The sequence below is a fragment of the Castor canadensis genome, chromosome 5, assembly GCF_047511655.1.
Source record: "Castor canadensis chromosome 5, mCasCan1.hap1v2, whole genome shotgun sequence".
Taxonomy (NCBI): domain Eukaryota; kingdom Metazoa; phylum Chordata; class Mammalia; order Rodentia; family Castoridae; genus Castor; species Castor canadensis.
Window position 1 is genome coordinate 45,237,498 of NC_133390.1, and position 20,792 is coordinate 45,258,289.

General features: G+C 35.6%; 1 protein-coding gene across 6 annotated transcripts in view; it reads left to right on the forward strand.

Moving 5' to 3' along the window:
* The window catches only part of Epha6 (EPH receptor A6), a 933,912-nt gene that overhangs the window by 188,113 nt on the left and 725,007 nt on the right, over nt 1-20,792 (forward strand). The gene's annotated exons all lie outside the window — the stretch shown is intronic.

Consider the following 20,792-nt stretch of genomic DNA (forward strand, 5'->3'; position numbering starts at 1 on the left):
ACACTTTCTTTATTCATTCATTGATGGACACTTAGACTGTGTCCATAGCTTGATTATTGTGAATAATGCTACACTGAACACAGGAGTGCCTGATTTAACTTCCTGCCAGCTTGTAGGGTCTTAGGCTTGTGAACTCTGAGATCCATTTTCTTCATCTTCGTCCAAAGATTAGGTATTAACTACCAAAGCTATGCTTTATGACCTGCATTTCATTTCATTTTCTTTTACCTTTCCTGATTTTTAATCTTAATTGAAAAAATATAGTCAAATATTCAAAAGAATACTATCATAAGTGACAAATATACGTGCATCTATTATTTTCTAATTAAAAAGGAATAAAAACCCTGATAGAATTTTATAAAATAAAATACAGCAAAAAATTATTTACTGATAGTTCTATTGTACAAACATGATGTGCTTGGAATAGTTGTAATTATTAAATGGCCATGTGTTTCTCAGAAGTAATTTACTACTCCCTTCTTGAAACAAAATGTGTACAGATTTAGGTATGTGAGTAAGTGTGGTCATGGAAGTTTCTGAATATTCTTTTTTAATTGATTTCACTTTTCATAATGCAATAAGTAGTAAGGCAGTTGACTGAGAGTGATGAGATGGGAAGAGAATAGAGATTTGAAAACACAAATGTAAAATAGACATCCAGGAGTCAAGAATGAAAGAATTTTGAAAGTATATTGTGATTTCTGGGAAGCATTAAAATCTGTAAGACATAGAAAACCCCCACTTTATGCCACTGTTTCCATTGATTAGGAAAAAGGTACTCTTACTAGCCTTTAAAAGTCATATAACATTAACACTAAATCTATACAAGGAGAATACAAAAAAAGTGACATCAAACCATTTTCATGTTTGAACAAAGCCATTATAGATCTAAAGAAAACAGAATTTGCAATACAATGATGTATAAAATGTAATGCAGCATGACCTATTTGGTTTTATCCCAGAGAGTCAAGGGTATTTTAACATAAAATTTTTTTATTCATTTATTCACATGTGTATATATTGTATGGGTCATTTCTCACCCTGCCCCCTCCCCCACCTTCTCCCTCCCTCCCCCGCTCAGTTCCAGGAAGGTCCTGTTCTGCCCTTATCACTAATTTTGTTGAAGAAAGAACACAAGTATAATAAGGAAAGCAAAGTGGTTTTGCTAGTTGGGTTAAGGATAGTTATACAGAGAGATTTCTAATATTGATTTAGTGTACCCATGTGTTACCACCCATGTTGATTAATCTCTAACTGATCTTTACACTGGTTCCTGATCCCCTTCTCATGATAACCTCTGTCACTTTAAGGTTTCTGTATTATTTCCTCTGTAGTGGGGAGGTTTTCATGTTTTGGGTTTTCTACCTATTCCTATATCTCCTGTATGTGCTCTCCCCTTGTCATGTGATCCAAGTCCAACCACATTGCTGCATTTGCCCTAGATCTAAAATCCGCATATTAGGGTGAACATACGATTTTTGGTCTTCTGAGCATGGCTGACCTTGCTCAAAATGACGTTCTCCAATTCCATCCATTTACCTGCAAATGATAAGATTTCATTCTTCTTCATGTTTGAGTAAAATTCCATTGTGTACGAGTACCACATTTTCTTGATCCGTTCATTAGTAGTGGGGCATCTTGGTTGTTTCTATAACTTTGCTATTGTGAATAGTGCTGCAATAAACATGGATGTGCAGGTGCCTCTGGAGTAACCTGTGTTGCATTCCTTTGGGTATATCCCCAGGAGTGGGGTTGCTGGATCATATGGCAGGTCTATGTTTAGATTTTTAAGAAGTCTTCAAATTTTTTTCCAGAATGGTTGCACCAGCTTGTATTCCCACCAGCTGTGGGATGTGATTCATCACCTTATCAGCTTAAAGGAGAAATATGATCATCTAAATAGATGCAGGAAAATGTTTTCACAAATTTCAACATCTTTATTTTGTGGTAAAGTCTGTTGGCAAGACAGAAATAAGATGGGATCATAATAAAGGATATATTCCAAAAACATACTTCACTGAGAAAATTTTGATGAATTGCAGGACCTAAGGAGGGAACACTTTGCTCAACATTTTGATAAATACTCTCATTCTGAAGATGGAAATATAAGAAGCAAAATAAGATTTTCATTATACATAAGTATTATTATCTGTACAGAAAATCGGAACTAATTGAGTTGTAAGCTATACAAATCAGTCAGAGACTTCAGATATACCACTGATCACAACAAATTTACAAAAGCCAGTAGTCTGTATCTATTAACAAGAAACAAGTAGAAATCATAATTTAAAGGAATATTACATTTAAAATATAATGAAAAACTGTACTCAAGAAAAAGTTCTTTGTAAATGTAAAAAACAATTCTAAAACTTTATCAATAGTTAAAAAAACTTACATAAATCATCTTTTCACAGATGAGACCCATCAGTACTGAAAATATATCAATATGTATCACTAACATTGATAAACTCATATACAGTTTGTCTAAATGAGTACTTTAGTTTAAAATTTGTATTTACAGGTTTTCTTACTCTGTCTTGATTAGGAAATCCATAGATACCTTATCACCATAAATACCATATTCTTTTAAAGCTTTTGCATAATTAATTTTAATAGTAGATTTTAACTGAATGGATTTGAATTTGCATATGGTACTATGACAGGGTACATGTGAACTTCATAATCAATACTTGTCAAGAAAAACAACAAAGAAAAATATTGATTTTATTGATTTAATTAATGTCTTATGTTCTGTAAGATATAAGAAACCAGGAGAAAAGTGAAAATAGTATGTGTTGTCTAAAGAATTTTTTAGTTCATATCATGTCAAGGATAATTTTGTATATAATTTTTTTAAAGATCTGCAGTGTAGTGTGCCTAAAATCAAATTACTATTTGTAAAATAGGATGAAATATTAAATAATTGATTTTCATAACCAGATGAAGGAATATCTATGAGGAATATGATTTCACTAATTACTCAATTGTCCTTCTGAAGGAGTTCCTAAAGAAAGTTGTAGTTGCTGTCTATTTCAAAGAGGCATTTGAAAATCATTCACAATGGCATGATGGCAAATGAAACTCAAGGACTACTGAATAATGGATCAATGTCTACTTCAATAGAATTATCTAACATCCATTATAGAGTTCTACTCATAGAAATGCCATGTATTGCAGTTACTCTTTTTTTTAGGTGTGGTGCTGGGGTTTGAACTCATGGCCTCACTGCTTGCTAGGCAGGTACTCTACCACTTGAGCCACTCCACAAAATTGGAGAAGAGGGCAGAACAAGTTCTGCTTGGAAGCAAGGGGGTGGGAGGGGAGGGGGAAGGGGAGAGGGGCTAGGGGGAAGAGATGGCCTAAACAATGTATACACATATGAATAAATTAATAAACAATAAAGAAGGAAATATCAGGTATTATTTTGATCATTACAATTGATGAAGATGTAAAATATATATTTTAATTAATAAGAATGCAAATGTCAAATGTAAAAAAAATTCAATAAAAAACATGACTGCCTATAAAAAAGATTTTTTTGATACTCTAGATAGTGAGCTCATAAACTAACTAGAAAGCTATCACAAGCATATCTAATTCTGCTATGGCCCAATCTGTTGAAAAGAGAAAATTATTTGGGGCTTGAAGAATAATTCACTATGTAATAATCGAGTGTGGTTTGATGGAAGTGTAGGGCTTACTAAGCAAGGACTGGAGTGAAAATTGTTTCAGGTGGAAGAAACCATATGTGAGAGATTATGAAACTTTCACAGATGGCTTGAAGGTGACATCTAGGGATCACATTAAGTGAATTTTGAGTGCAGTGTAGAGTTTGGGCTTCATTTGCCAAACAGTGGCATTGAACATAAAGGTTATTCTTGCAGCAGGATATAGGATGTAATGATTAGTGAGGAACCATGTGAGAAAGACAATAACTCTAGCAAAATGTAATCTCATCCTAAACTGTGGCAATAGTGGTGGATTAAATTGATGTGAGAAAAACTGTAGATGTCAAATCATTAGAATTCTAGTATTTATTTAGCTAGTCATTGATTTGCTGAATATTCATTGATTGGTAGGTGCTACAGATAAAAGAGTGAAGTAAATCAGGCAAAACTCCCTGCTTTAAAAAATTTACCTGTAGTGGGAGAAGATATGGGTACAATGAACAAAGAAACACAAACACAAGTTATAATAAGTCAGAAGGTAAATTCTATTGAGAGATCCAAAACAGTGAAGGGGGAAAAGGAAGTTTCATGCAAAAAGACAGGAGAGTGTGTACTTTCTTGTAAGGTGATCAGAAAAGACCTCACTCTGAAGGTGATCTTTGAGTGAAGTCATGAAGGAGGAGAGGAGTCAGTCCTCAGGTATCTTGGAAACAGTTTTTCTTGGTAAAGTGCATGACAAGAATGAATGACCTGAGGAAGAAGCATGTTGAAGACCACCAGGACTAGTAGGTTGGGGGCACTGACTGTATGGCAGACCTGGTCAGAGAGGTACCCCACAGCTACCTGGGTCTAGTTTGAGGGTTTTGGACCCAGTGGGTCATGGGATACACCACAGAGTTTTGATCTCAGAAGTGATGTGATCTGTCTTGCATGTTAACATGGCCATTGTGACTCCTGTGTTGAAATAGGTTGAAAGGAGCAAAGTGGAGACTAGGAGAAGCATTAGAAGGTTGCTCGAGTAAGCATCACAAGCAGTTAAATGCTATCCTGATGCTTTAAACTGAAGTCAGTATGGAGAAAGTAGGAAAATATCAGATTTATGGTAAGGACAATAATGCTGGTGTTGGACCATGTTAAATTTTAAGTGTAGATTGTACTTGTGGATTTAAAATTCTAGTTTTTCCAGTCATCTGCACTCAGTGCTTATGTATTAGTGAACAAATCATTTGGAAAATGTGCTTATTGAAAAACCACCAAAATTTAATTTAAAAACCATTAGAGGTAAGAAAGGATAACAGTTGTGCCAGGCATGGTGGCTCATGACTGTATCTCAGCTAGGAAAGAGGCAGAGCTAGGATGATCATAGTTTCAGACCAGCCAGGGAACAAAAGCATAGACCCTACCTGAAAAATAAACTAAAACAAAAAGAGCCTGGAGGTCATGGTTCAAGTGGTAGGCCTTGCAAGGCCCTGAGTTCAAACCTCAATACCACTAAAAAAGGAATAATGGAAGGAAGGAAGGGGGGAGGAAGAAAGGGAAGGAAAGATAATTGTCTTTAAATCATTTGGAAACAGAAGACAAATTGGACAATTTCTTCTGCTAATCTTTCCTCCTTGAGAAGTGACCTAAGGCACTACAGACCAAGGTATTGTGGTATCCAGGTAGCCTGGATAATATTTGAGTCCTAGTACCACTGAGAGTTTCAAGGTGAGAACTCTCTAAGTAGTAGGTCCAAATGAGACCAGAATGAGAGAGTCTCTGGAAAAAAAAGCAAATACTGTGTTCTAGGGAACTTCACTGGGGAGAAAATGTGAAGCAAAGGTAAGAAAACAGACACCCAGAAGTAATTCAGATCTACCAATTAGTACATAGTCTTGGGGACTTTTTATAAGCTCTTGTGCTATGTGTGACTTGGGCTGAGATTTGTGCCAAAGGATTCAAAGGCATATAGTCAGTAATAAGCCTTTAGGAGAGAGCTAAGAGAAAGTGTGAAAATTAAAATTTTCATTGCATTCAGGGAAGTCTGTTTCCCGATAATGAAGTGCATTGCTCTGAGAAACATTAAAAGCTACTGGTGAGCTAAAATGGAAAGGCTCCCAGGAAAAAGATTTCTTTTAAAGGGGAGATTCAAGAAGGTATAAGGAAATAGAGTTAATGATCTACAAATTATTCCTCTACTCTAAAAATATATGACTATGAGATTGCCACTTCTTATGTTGAGCACAAAGATTGTGATAGCTGCTGTCTTTTATGATTCCCTCTTTATTTATTTGTTTTTTATTTATAACTCCTCCTAGATCTGTGTAGGAGAAACTGAAAGATTGCTGCTCATTTGCTGAGTACTACCCATGCAGAGAACTTTACCATGAAAGCATCAACATTCTATATTTCACCCTGATTTTGTAGAAATAAAGTTGACTTAAAAATGTGATTCTCAGCATAGCCTTGGAATTCATCTAATACATTTACGTACTAATATAAAACATGAATTTACTTAGCCTTGGTAGGAAAAATCTTTTTGAATGAGGCCTCTATTGATTGAAAATATGGATCTTGTCAGAAAGAATAAGTTTATCTGGGAAACATGCCCTATGATACTATTTCAGACAGTCTTGTCAAGATCCTCAGAGAAATGTGGAAATTAAGAATGGCAATCCATCCTGAAGGTAAAGAGTGAAACAATTAATAAAGTATGTTTCGCTTATTCATTCATCACTAAGTAGTTTTAATAGTTTTATTTCTGCAGACAAAAATATCATAAAAACAACCACTGGAACATGTGATTTGCAGTGTCACTATAGTGCTGGCTTTATTTTCCTAATGAACTGAACAAACATATTAACTCTTCTCTGTGAGGAATTATAGCATGCATGTTGATGAGTGTCCTGGGATTTCTAGTGTTAATCTCTGGCCTCTGCTCTTCAGGAAATAGCTATTTTGCAGGGGAAATGAAACTATAAATAGTAATTGTAATGCAAGACTTTATATACAATATGACATGTGATACACAATACTATGTAGAGCCTGTTATACAGCTTACCTACATCAGAATAATAACCCAGAATACTTTGTAGATGTAAATGCCCTTTGATCATACAATCTAGAGTAAGGAACAACAACAAACTCTGTGACTGGAATTTAGGAATCTACATTGTTAAAACTTACTTGGTATTAGATAAGGAATCTCAAAGTTACACAATAAGCATGACAGCAGTCTCAAGGAGAAACATCCCTTTCAGTTCTTTCAGTGGTCCTCAATCTTGGCTTAGCATTGGAATCAATTGCAAAACTTTACTGATATTTAAGTCTTAACCTCAGAGATTCCAATATAACTGTTCCAGAATAAAGCCTGGGCATTAGGATTTTGAACAGTCAAACACAGTAGATGATATATTCCAAATACAATAGCCCACTTATATGGTCTTTAGTGATATCACACATCTAACTTTCTGTCCACTAGCAATGGGCAACTAGGTGAAAATTCCAAAGTGATGAAGTGACTATTGTACTTAAGATAACAGTAACAATCAACTTCTATTTTGTTATTATATACCAATTATAAATTTATTTAATCTGAAATCCCTACTAAGTAAGTGCAATTATTATTCCCATTTTGCAAATGAAGAACAGAGCTACAGGGATGTGACTCACACTACACAGCTCCTAAGTGATGAAGTTGGCATTTGCATCGAAGCAGTCAGCTCTATTGTACACGCTTAATGCCGTGTTACCTGCAGGTGTTATATCCACTGCAGGAGTTTCTTCATGTCATTAACTATACCTGTGTGGCTATGCTGCTTTGAAATGCCACCCTCTAGCCTCTTGCATGGTAAATTTTTCCCATTTCCAGTTCACTGTTTAAATGTCACTTTCCTTCAGAAGGTTCCCCCTATCTCCCATTGTAGCAGTTGTTAATGACTTTCATTTTTCAGTGTGTGACTCACATTAATGTATTCTTGAAGAGAAGAGACTATAGTGGATATATTTTTGTAGCTGCTTTAAGAATGAGAGTCACCCAGGTATGGTGGCCAATGCTTGTAATCCCAGCTACTCAGAAGTGGAGATTAGAAGATTGTTATTTGAGACTAGCCTGGGCAAAAAGTTATTGAGACTCCTATCTTAACCAACAAGGCAAGCATGGTGGTGTGAACCTGTCATCTCAACTGCACAAGCGGGATAGGTAGGAGGATTGTGGTCAAAGGCCAGCCCATAGCAAAAAGAGCCCATCTAAAAATAAAATACTGTAGCAAAAAAGGGCTGGAGGTGTGGCTCAAGTGGTAGGGCACGGACATAGCAGCATGAAGTCTTGAGTTCAAAACCTAGTATGTCTCGAATTTAGTAGCCCTGTGTAACTGTTGATTAAGTGGATGATTAATTGGGGGAATGTATCACTAAATGTATTCAGTGATGAAAGCAAAGGTGTGCTTTAATCTTGTAAGCAAATTAAGTTAGTTGAAAATTAAGAGGTAAAGCCAAAAAATGTGTCAAAAGCCATTATAAAGCTGATTCAATACCTGGCTGGCACTGAAGATTTTAAGAAATTACATGATGCACCCTGTTCCCACCAGTAGTGCTCAGTAAACCAAGAAGACTGCCTTACAAAACCCTGTAAATAAGTCTTAACATCCCTAAGCATCGTGGAAACAGTCTTCTCTCTTCTGGGAGATCTACCTCCCTGTGTGAACCATGGCAGGGATGGAAATAAGGAAAACATGAGGGATACAGAGTGGTGCTAACCACAGAGGACCATAAATAAGGTTTCTTGGAATAGAATCATGTTTATCCATTCATATATTATTTAAGACTCTTTAGATTGTGCTGCAATGGCAGAGATGTAAATGGCAAGAGAGACAGATGGCCCACAAAGAACAAGGTTGACAAGAGTGGAAAAATAACCAGCATAGGGACTAAGTAGGGTCCATGTGTAGAGTATCACTGCAACTTCTGAAGTGATAGATATCTTATCATCAAGCTTTTATAATTTGAGTCTGTCAAAGTTAATGTCATCTCATTAACTGGCAAGGAGTAAATGACAAGGAATATATAGCACAGAAAAGGGATGGTGTGTGGCAAAAGGGTAGCGGTTCTGGGTAGAGGTGGAAGTGGGTAGGTCTGGTCCAGAGAAGGACTATCATGTTGAATGTGAACAGATGGTGAGACCAGAAGCAGTGAATGAGAACCCTGTGCTGGTACAAAGGTAAAGCCAAAGAGGGAGTCAGAGTCACCAAAACCTAAAAAGAGAGGATGGAAATTAGTTTCTTGACCTTTAGACACTTACTACATGATTACTAAATTGACTAGATGATAACTGACAGAACAATCAAGTGCTGTTGAAATCTAGGGAAAGCATGGAGAGCAAGGAACCAAAAACTCAGAAAGGGGATGCAAGACTGGACATATCCCAAGCAGCCTGGGTTCGGGGGACTGACACTATGCACTGTGAGGAGCCACCGTTTCCTATACCACACCCAGTGCTCTTCCAGGTGCATCATTTTCTTTATATTCCTTCTACTAGTCTGATAGTGTAGCTTGGGCAGGCATCATGCCTTATATTTTACACTTATCAGAATGGGGGATTGTGACTCTCCAGAAGCAAATTTATCCCAAAGCTAGCAAAGCTTAAGCTTCGGGGTACCTTTCTTTATGCTAAAGGAAGCTCCAAATGGTGTGAACTCAGGACAAGGAAAACCTTGATCAGTCTTTTTGTTTCACTAAACCAGGGAATTGTATGCACTGGATCCAGTACCATAGCTGCCTTTTGTATGGCGAGGCAGTAGACAATTCCTATGGAGTTTGCCTTGCAGGATGACAAAATTTTGAGTAACTGGAGGATGGGAAAAGTTTGTAGACAGGGAAAGTAGTAGACTGACACAGCTCCTTATCAGGGCTCTCGGTGTGGCTCTGTACTGGGTGCTTGCTTAGCTTTGTCAAGGACCTGAGTTTGATTCCCCAGGACCTCAGAAAACAAACAGATACTCAAACAAAAGCAGATCAGGAAAGTATCTGAGTCCCTAAAAAGAGACACTGCATTCAGGCCTGTATATTTAAAATTTCTTCATTATGAGTGACTAAAACTGGTTTTCCAGACTCCCTGTAATATTCACAAACACATAACTGTTATGAGACTGCTGACTTTAAATATTAGTTATGAGAAGAAAGATGCTGAATTCCAACTTGCAAAGAGCAGGATTCCTATTCTGTTTCATTTACTTTTCCCTCTTAAAACACTTTAATAAGTACATTACTACAAAAAGTTAAATATATGATAAAACAGTTACTAAACTGGTTTAAACAATTCTCTAAATAAGGAAAGTAATGATGTTTACATGGTAGATAGTTATGTTATTGAGCACCAAAATGAGAGTAAAATGTTTATATTTTATTTTGAAAATATCTTGACTGTACCAATGATAATGTGAAAAATATTTCTTCTAATTATTATTTCAAGCATTTATTCTAAGAAAAATCAAGTCCTTTTCTAGTTTTTACTTAATACTCACATTAATGAAATCCCATCTCAACCACAAGCCAGAGCATTGTTTTTTATGACTGTAATCCCAGCTACATGGGAGTCATACAGGATGATCACTATCCTGGCTAGCCCAGGCAGAAAACACAACACTGTGTTTTAAAAAATTTCTAAACCAAAAGGGCTAGAGAATTGCTGAAGTGGTAGAGTACCTGCCTAGGAAGCATGAGACCTTGAGTTCAAACACCAATAACCCTCCCAAAAATAAAACTTACTAAGTAAATAAAACTTCTAGATTTCATAATGGAGAAGTTATTGTGACTATTTTTGCTTATTTTAAAATAACATCTGTGATACATTTGTTTTGTCCATTGACCTCTTCATCATTTTTCATGTTCCTTTTTTTTTTACAAATTTCAAGTAATGGTAGTAATTGTGCTGACCTGTCTTTCTGAAAATCTGGCTCTAAATTGCCAGTGATTGCATCACTCCAAGTAGTTGAGTAGGAACTGGGCTGACTTACTTTCCTCCTATAAAATATTGCAGACTATCTTTAAAAGTCCCAAATAAGAAACAGACTTGAGGGCAACCTGCATCAGAATGATCTGACTGGTTATTAACAATGAATGTTCCTAGCCTGGTGCTGATGGCTCACACCTGTAATCCCTCTACCTGGGAGACTGAGATCAGGAGGATCATGGTTAGAGGCCATCCTGAACAAATAGTTCATGAGACCCCATCTCAACCAATAGCTGGCTGCAGGGGTGCCTGTACATGCCTGTCACTCCAGCTGGCGTGGGCAAAAAATGAGAACATATCTTCAAAGCAATGAGAGCAAAATGTGCTCAAGGTGTGGCTTAAGTGGTAATCACCTGCCTAGCAAGCATGAAGCCCTGAGTTCAAAGCTCAGTAGTGTCAAAAAAACATTTTTGTATCCTAAACAAAACAAACTGCACATGATGTGACCCTCTGAGAATGGACTGAGGACATGCATCTTTAACAAATTTCCCAAGTGATTCTTTTTCACATTGAAGTTTGAAAACAAAGGCTTATATAATGCCTTTCTTATTTAAATCTTAGGAGTATTACAAATGTATTATGACAGGTTTATAAAGAATAAAAGAATATCTCTCATCCACAGAGAGACTTCGGAGATCTTAACTTAAAAACTTCTACTAATCAAGATTCATGTATGGAAATGGTTTGTTTATAAAAAGACTTTTGCCTGGGTCATTAATCTTTAAAAAGGTTTGTAATCTTTCAGGAATTAGGTTCATCTGGAAATACACAAGGGCTTGCTGACTGACTCTAAATGAACAGCTGAGAGCATGTGTGTAGCAAGACACACAAAAAAAACAGAAAGGTGGTTAGACAAAATATAATGTTGGGAAAAAAGTATCCTCCAGGCATCTATATCCTTATAACACACTTGAAAATGATGGGTTGTATTTAATGGCAAACTATATACATAGTTTTTTCAAGTCTATAATTATATTAAAAATAGTCACATATTTTTCCTTTAGTACTTCTTTTGTATTTTATATGAAAATAATATATTTCCTAGGGGATGATGATAATGAAAACTTTATTACCTAAAATACATATCAAAGAGCAAGAATAGACTACTTTAGCAAACTCGGTTTTGCATTTTCAACTTGGAAAAGTTTGATCTAACATAATAAAATACGGTATTTTAATTTACAAATTTATTTAGTTTCTTATGCAAATTAAAACACAGTGCTCCTCATATATTCTGAACCTATCATTTGTTTAGAATTAGACACACTTTCTTCTGCAAAAGGTATTTCATATTATTGTAACCAGAATGCCATAATTCCAATACTTTGATTATTGAGCGAAAATCAAGGTCAATAATTTACCCAGACTTACAGGAAATGTTATTCATCTCATGATGACTGATATCATCCCCAGAGTAGACATGGCAGCACACCAACCTATCGTAAGTCTCTTTGACTTCTGTGTAACAACCTGTGTTGAAATGGGCACCATTTTCACATTATTATCCCAGCATACTTATTAACTCTGCTCCCCCACCCTCAAGTATCCTGGGTTAGGTACATGCTAATATTAAATCTGGCATTCTGAAGTATTTGTAAGTATATATCCCTTCTCCCATTTAAACATTTTCTTTCTTTGGAATCCACGAATGATAGCAGAACACTGTAACAAGAGATGACAGAATAGGTCTTCTAGTCTGATCTTTTCCCAAGTTTGTAGAAGCCTGTGCACAAGTCTTATGACCTTTTGTTGGTTCTTAACTAGTGCATTTGTCGCCAGTGCCTATTGGTTCAATTGAGTACAGAGAGACAGTACTCAAGAGACTCTTATTTCAAAGAACAGGGTTTTTATTCAAACACATTCACACAGCACTTTCCCATGGATCCTAATGCCTGTCTCTACTACCCTAGCCAGCCAGAAGTTACTCAGACCTTCCCCCAAGTCTCACTCACCATGTGAAGTCTTCTCAGCCGATGAGGGGGGCGTATCTGTGCCCCAGGGGATCCTCACAGCCACCTTCAGTGCAGGTCCAGCTCACGGTCCACCAGTGACACCCAGTGGTCATTGGGAGAAGGGGCAAGCTCGCAAGCGGCAGCTGCCTCTACATCAGGGTCTCTGGACGGTCTCTGACAGCATGGTCTCCGATGGGCAAGGAGGCGAGCAAGGCTTTGGGTTCTGGCCTGAGTTTATATACCCTATGGTGACTTCACCACTTCTGTTACCTGCACTGTCACCTTATGGTTGGCTTATTAGCATATCAGCCACCACCTTAGGTTTGGCTTATTAGCATGTCAGCCTGTCACTCTCTGGCTGGTATCTAAGTCCTAAAACACACTAGCTAATACTTCTCACTTCAACAGTTTTTCATAATTTAACACAATACAATCCTTCAATACAACAATAATCTTATGTGTTCACCACAGCATTATATACACTTTCTTACAGGTGGAAAAATGTCTAGGTAAATGTCTGCTCTTAACATCTCATTAACAGGAGTATTGCTTGGGCAGGTAGCATGGCATGTCTGAAGATGCAGAGCACCTGCCTAACAAATGTGAGGTCCTGAGTTCAAACCCCAGTTTCATTAACATAAAGAGTATTACTTGTGTCTAAATCCCTATTTCAATAATGAAGGTGAATATAAAATGGTGGGAGTGTTTCAGCACAGTGAGCACAGTGGGCACGGAGGGTGAGATCTTAGTCTCTGAAGTTAAACAGACCTGGGTTTGCAACTGGCATCCTTATTTAAGTTTCATTTAAACTCCATAAGAGGGGGATGTTTCCAGGCCTGATGGCAGACCTGTAATCCCAGCACTCTAGCAGCTAAGGCAAGAGGGTGATGAGTTTGAGGCCAGCTTGGGCTACATTGAGACCCTGTCAATAACAAACAAATAGGCAAAGGGGGGCTATCAGAAGTCCCTACTTCCTTTCCTTATAGAGCTATTGTAAAATATCATTGCAATAAAATATTACAGTATTTTATATGTAGTACCTATGATTTTGACTCCTATTACCACCACAAATATTGTTTGACAAGTACCCTCACTACTTCTAGATGCATTATACCCTTCTAATAATAGGAATAGTTGAAGAAATATCCTTATCTGTTGCCTTGTTCAAAGACAAGAAATTGCACAAGTTATCTAATCCATTCCTGTGTCAAGTCAACAAGTACATACTTGTTGGTACAACAAGCCTATATTTGTTGGTATAGGCTACAAACAATAAAAGGAGAAGAACAGAAGCTAAGAATACTCATCATCCTTATTTTTAACTATCTTCCCACCTCTTCTTCCATATGTATTTAAAATTGATAACTTTAGTAACTAAACTTTATTCTACCCATCTAATGAGGCATGTATTAAAAGGTCCCTGGTATGAGTGTTATGTTGCTGGCTTTGTCTAGACTTCATCATGAAGCTTATACAGCAGGCAAGTTGCCTGGGGTCTGTGTTCTGTTGAGAAGTCCCTCTTCGTATGGTCTTCCCTCCTCAAAGAGGCTTTGCATCACAGTAACAGTGTTTCAAGAGGGAAAGCTCTAATGTGGAAGGACATTCAAACCTCTGCCTGGGTCATGTTTATAATGTCATATTAGTCAAAGGAAACCACATGTCAAATCCCAGCATTCCTGTGTGAGGAGAAATCACAGTTTAAATGTGTCAGGATAGTTGACTATTGAAAATCACTAATATAATCTCCTACCACATCTATCATAGTGACAGTATTTCCTCTTGATGTAAGAGATGTTCTCCCAATGTGTATGAGAATAGGATACACTGTTTATGGCTGAGCTAGATATTAATTCTTTCTTCTAGTTCAAGCATGAAATCTCTTCCTGTCTTATTTCTTAGAATAGAGGGGAGAACTTAGCACTCTTGTAATGAAGCCTTAATTTTGAGCCCCATCCTTTATCATTGGTAAGTATTAAAGTTTCCATTTCAGTACAACAAAAGATGAATTATCTAGCTTTATTCTTTTCATGGGGTTATTTTATGTTGCACTCTCATTTTACCTAAATAACAATATTGACTTTTCTATGATTTCCTATTTTAATTTAAACAATATTTTCATCACATTTAAGTATAAGAAATAAGAATAATTTATAGTATTCAATTGCATTGCAGAGAAAAAGTTGGCAATCAATTTAACCATGCCATTCTAAAATTCAGTAGTATCTATTTGTCCTGAAAATCATTTCTATGTACATCTGCCTGTACAAAGAAATGCATGCTTATATATTATTTATAGCAATATACATATATATGTATATGATATATAAACTCACATGTGCTTTTTATCTGGAACAAAAACTATCTAGAATAAGTCTATCTTCTTTTGTAACATAGGTATTCAAATGATCAAGAAATAATTTTAACTTAACCTTTCTTACATAAAGAACCAAGGAAATAATAACAGATTTTTCTTTAATCATTTTTAGCCTGCAACTGGACTTTTAAAAATCATTTACAGATCTGTGAATCAGTTCTAATGATTTAAAGTGCGATTTAATAAAGTAGCTTGAGAAACCCTTCTTAGTGACTTATGTCAATAAGGTTATTTGGATAATTTCATATTTGAGGTGATTTATTGAAAACACAAAGGCTCAGAATAAGGCTGGAGGGAAAATATCTTTCTGTTCTCAACTGAAAGCCAAGCTCAAGAGCCTGTGTTTTTCATTCTATAACAGGAGTGGCTGGGGTAGAGGCAGATTATCTCTGCCTGAACAGTGGAGTCTTTAGATCAAACACTCATAACAGGAGATAAGGGAAAAGACAAGCCTTAGGTAAAATACAAAAAAGCAAAGAAAACAGAAAATATGAAAACTATTGTTTCCAGGACTGTAGGAGCAAAGAGGTGGACCCTAGAAGAAAGGAAAACAAATATATATCTCTAAGTGTCCCACTTTCAGAGACATTGAACCTATCTGAGGATCAAATTTTCCTTCTCAAATGACTTGACTTTATAATAATAGCCTATGCCAAATAAAACCAGCTGTCTGATAGGAAAACACATTTCTTTCTCTTGCATTCTAAATGCTTTCATTGGAAAGCAAATCTCAGACCCCTCAGGGTAATCCTCTCTCCTGTGGAAGATAATCATTTTAGAATTTGATGAGTATAATACACATTCCAATTCTAGCAAGATGTTCGACTAGTATAGGATTTTATGTTCTCCTGTTAAAGTGAATAAATTATTTTATATATATCTTCATCAAGAATATTGTTATATGGGATAAAGGAAGATCTCACTTCTTATCTTACATGTTTGTGAGAACTATAAAACAATTAGGTCATAATACACAGGCTCATATTTTCACCCAAACAACTTGATTGTTGAGAACCTATTTATGGTCAAAAATTTAACACCAGATTTACTATAAATGTACTGAAAAATAATTTATAAAAGAATTAGATTGCAATAAATATTCATAACTGTTGAAATTCATTTTTCAAGTACCATGAAATAGACAAATATATTGAGCATATCAAGAGTAAAATATGAAAGAGTATTTATTGAATGCTTTATGTGTTCTGAACATTAAATTCAGCATTTGTTGTCATTTAATCCTTTGCAAAATGTTATCTCCTATCACAGACAAGAAAACAGAGGCTCTTTATGGCATAAATATGACATAAAGAGTAACATATGAGTTAATGATCTTAACTCATGACATTCTGTGGCTATAATTTTAAAAACTAAAAGTATTATTTTATGATATATAAAATATTATATATATATATATATAGAAAGAGAAAGAGAGTGGACTTCAAGTGGTAGTGGACTGGCATCAGATGTGGAACAGGGATTGGACAAGGACAGGAATGGGAACTGTGTAAATTCCCTTTTCAGCCCCAAACTAAGGTTAGAATGTCCTTGAGACAGACATGCATAGTGGGAAAAATTGAGCTGGAGAGTCAGGCGAAGGCCATACTGTGAAGCAAAATCAAAATGGTTGTATCCCAATATACATAAAACTAATTTCTGTACTTTAGGTCCAGCGTCTTCCTCTTGTTTTTTTTTTTAACTTCAGACACTTTTATCAGCTCAAGGGGTTGCAAAGAAAGAGCAAGGCTATATTTCTTGAATGCCGATAGAATCGGAAAATATGCACAGAACATATGGTACATATGAATAAAATAGAATGGAAACTACCACTATAAATGTTTATGGTAAGACAGAACAGGAAAAGAAAGCCAGAGGGTACATGGGGAGATGAGAAGGTAAAAAGAAATAAGATCAGGCTTTGGATACCATCTGAAAGGCACTCTACTAATAATGCTTTAGAAGAACCAAGAGTAGACAGGGAATAGAAAAAAGTGATTGTTCATTCATTCAAACACTCACTTATTTAATAACTTTTATCAAACTATACTAAAGTATCTGCTGTGTGTTCTGCTGGGTAATATAGACATGAAATGTCATACTATCTATTTTCAAAAGGCCTGTAATGGATTTGGGGAGGTAGATAAGCAAAGAAAAATTTATGTGATGATGAAGTAAGAAACATATCAGAAATAATATAGGATGAACGGAAAGAAGAGGAAGAGCCCTAGTGCAGCGTTAGTCCTGGGGAATGGAAAGGAGAAAGTAGGTGAAGATTCCCAGTAACTATATGCTATGCCTTTGTCTTGATGAATGAACAGAAATTACACAAGTACATAGTGAAGAATAGGCGTCCAGTAAGACAGAGGAACACATTGCCAGCCTATAGATGTCATGCAGCCCACTTATGTTTAGACTTCAAAAATATCATTGATGATATTTTATTTGGAACCTGATAAAGAGATATAATCTGCATAGTAACTTCAATGGGGAAACTTTGATATAAAGAAATTTTATTATAACAGCATTTGGATAAGGAGAGATTGGTCAGTAAAAAGTAAAGTGAACCATAGAGAATAAAGTATTGATATGACACCTGTGGCTGAGATAGAACTCCTCAAAGTTCTTTGCCCAGCAAGCACTTTTCTCCCATTCCAAGACCTTACTAGAGAGTCCATGGTTATGATCACCCAGCAAGAGAAGTCTCTATGGGTGCTGAATCACAGGAATTTGGTAGACATTTGCCTCCAAGAACTTGCTAGAAATTGGTTTTCCAATGTGTCTTTGTCAGCTGTTTAATGACATATGAGTCACTGCAGGCTGCAAAATTGTATGAAGGGGAGCACGATGGAAGATACTGGATGCTACTAACCACTGTCCCTACACAAGCCAGGTGCTGGAAAAACTGCATGTCACAAAAACATTGGGCTGGAATAGTCATCTGGTTTGCAAGAACAAGATGGTGAACATAATTGGAAGAGCCAAATGCTAGAGCAGGAGATGGATACACATACCTGGGGGAAAAGTCCAGAGCATCGCAGAAAAGCTCTACTTTCCCCAATGTTTCTCTAGTGCCCTCCACTAATAAAATTTAGCATCAGCTGAGCTGGCAAGGAAATTTTTATTTAGGTATTCCACTCTATTTTCATAAAACTAACAATGAAGAATAAGCTTAGAGTTGAGGGACAATAAATTGATAACTGGCACAAAGGATTACTGAGTGTTTTGAGGTATTATAAATCAGGAGGAGCAAGAAGGCAAGGTCAGATGGTTATGGACACAGGGAAGGGGCAAGGACTTAGGAAATACAATAGTCTACAATAGTCTTCTTTTACTCACTATAATGAGTGAAAGAATGTTGACTCTAGATCCAGCACCTTATGAAAATAGAGTGTTAATTTGTGCATACACCGTAGGCTTTGGAAGGAAATCCAAGGAAGAAAACTTGTGAACTAAATTAATGAAGTTAGTTCTGTCTTTAAATGTCAATTCATGAAGAATCCTAAATTTCTTAGGATTTTACCATGTTCTGAGTCATGGTAAACAAGATAAATAAAATGATCAAATGTTAAAAGCGTGTTTCTGTCAACTTTTCAATGAAGTTTAACCCATGCAACAATAATAGAAAGATTTATTTCTTGCAAAAATCTCTTAGTCACCTATATTTCCCTATTAGAATTTATCTCAATTTCTAGAGAACGGAGCTAGTTTTAAACTGTGTTACTGTCTTTACTTTTTCTTTTTTTTTTTTTTAACTATACTAGAGCTTGAACTCAGGGCCTACACCTTGAGTCATTCCATCAGCCCTTTTTGTGTTAGGTATTTTCGAGATAGGGTCTTGCAAATTATTTGCCTAGGCTGGCTTAGGAGGATGACAATCTTTCTGATCTCTGCCTCCTGAGTAGCTTCGGATTACAGGCGTGAGCCACTGGTGCCCGTGTTATTTTCTGAATACCTACAATGGTAGCTCAGAGTAGTGTGTTAATAATAAAAATTTTTCTTGAATAAATAATTGAACAAATCATTTTAGAGTTTGTGGAGATAGTCTTGTTAGCTCAGAAAAAGATTTTGTCCTTCTTTGTGCCATTTAGAGGTGATGATATTTTCATTAACCTCATTTAATTAAGTCCAGCATGCTTCTGGTATCAGTAAGTATGCTGGTTAATGGTTTTCCTATTTACATTTTTAAATTACATATGAAGATCTGCCCTTTTTCTCAGGGTCACTACAATCCCTGCCTCAGGAGGAAGCTCCAGTACTGCAAGACCTTTTTTTGCACTCACATTTGTTCCCCATGACTGCAAAATTCCTGCCTCACTCACTGTGCTCCTCTCAGAAAGCAAATAAAATGGATGGAAAAGAGACTTGATTAAACTCTCAGTTTTTAAAACATTTGTATACTGCTCTAACCTATTCAAAATGTACACACTCACAATTTAAAGTATATTTGAGTTTTAAAACTTTTCTGCCAATAGAAAATATGTATCCAGTATGAAAATAAATGCCTTGAGCTGTGACTATCAAAGTTCTTTGAAGTAATAGGCCTCTGAAGGGAGTGCATTCTTCAGTATATTTTAAATATGCAAACAATGCACAAGAAGATTTATAGGCTATAAAATTATTCTAAGCCAGAGCAAAATTTCCCTGATCTTTAAAGGGATTTAGCTATTAATTTTTAAATGCTGAACATTGTTGACATTTCAAATTGAATTGTTACTGAAGTAATCACAATGAATCTCTTGGTTAAATGTTGAAAGTAGAGTCCATGAAATATGCATGTTACCAAATCAAGGCAAAGACTTGTTTCAGAAAACATGGTTTTTATTTAGATAAAATGTTAGATGTCTATTATTTGAAAAATAAAATCATCTCATAAAAGTAAGATGAACTTAATCTTCAAAGAAAATTCAAGTGTGGAATTTATGGAGTATTTATTCTATAATTGAACTTATTGAGTATCCATTATTTATGAGGGAATGCATTTAAAAATGATAAGCCTCAATTTCTGTCACCAATATACTTAGTCTCTGATAGTTAATAGTGAGAAAACACAATACTTCAAGGCAGTGTTATATGCTACAAATATTTCTTAAGGTCAAACTTCCCAAAGTGTGGGATGGGTACCTTTGTTGTATATTAAATGAGCTTATCTAGTACATGGGCCAGTATTTTATCATTCTACTTCATTTTACTTTTGTGTAACTAATTTATTTATCATATTTTCTTATGATACTGTTTATTGTTAGTTTTCTATAAAGTTTACCTTTTAAATAAATATTTGTGAAAGCAACTTAATCTTCTAAAAACCACATGTAACTAATAACAGTATATATGGAATTCAGATGTTCACAGCTATAAAATGATTATCTAATTAAGTGAAGACAGAGAAACATCTCTAAAAACCACAATGAATTTAAGTTTACTAGTGCTGTTTTTATATTAGTATTACCTTCCTGTCAGAGATCCTAGAACTCAAAGCAGATATTAACTAAATATTTGTTAAATTAAAAAATAAGTGAATGAATAAGCTCTTATGAATAATATCAAGGAAGGGCATATATAGTGCATTTTAGTTAATTCTTTGTGATTCATTTTTAATCAATATTGTTCCTCCACTGATTATTTTATAGTGCCTCTTTTCCATGAATTATTGCTTCTATTATGCCAATAGGGTCTTGTTTACAAAACCTACTCAGAAGAAAATATAACATTTACAAAGCAATCCCCAAAGTGTACATTTTATTATGAAAACTAGGTACAAGGGATTGCACAAAATATGAATTAAATGGAATCTTACTATATTTGAGTATGTA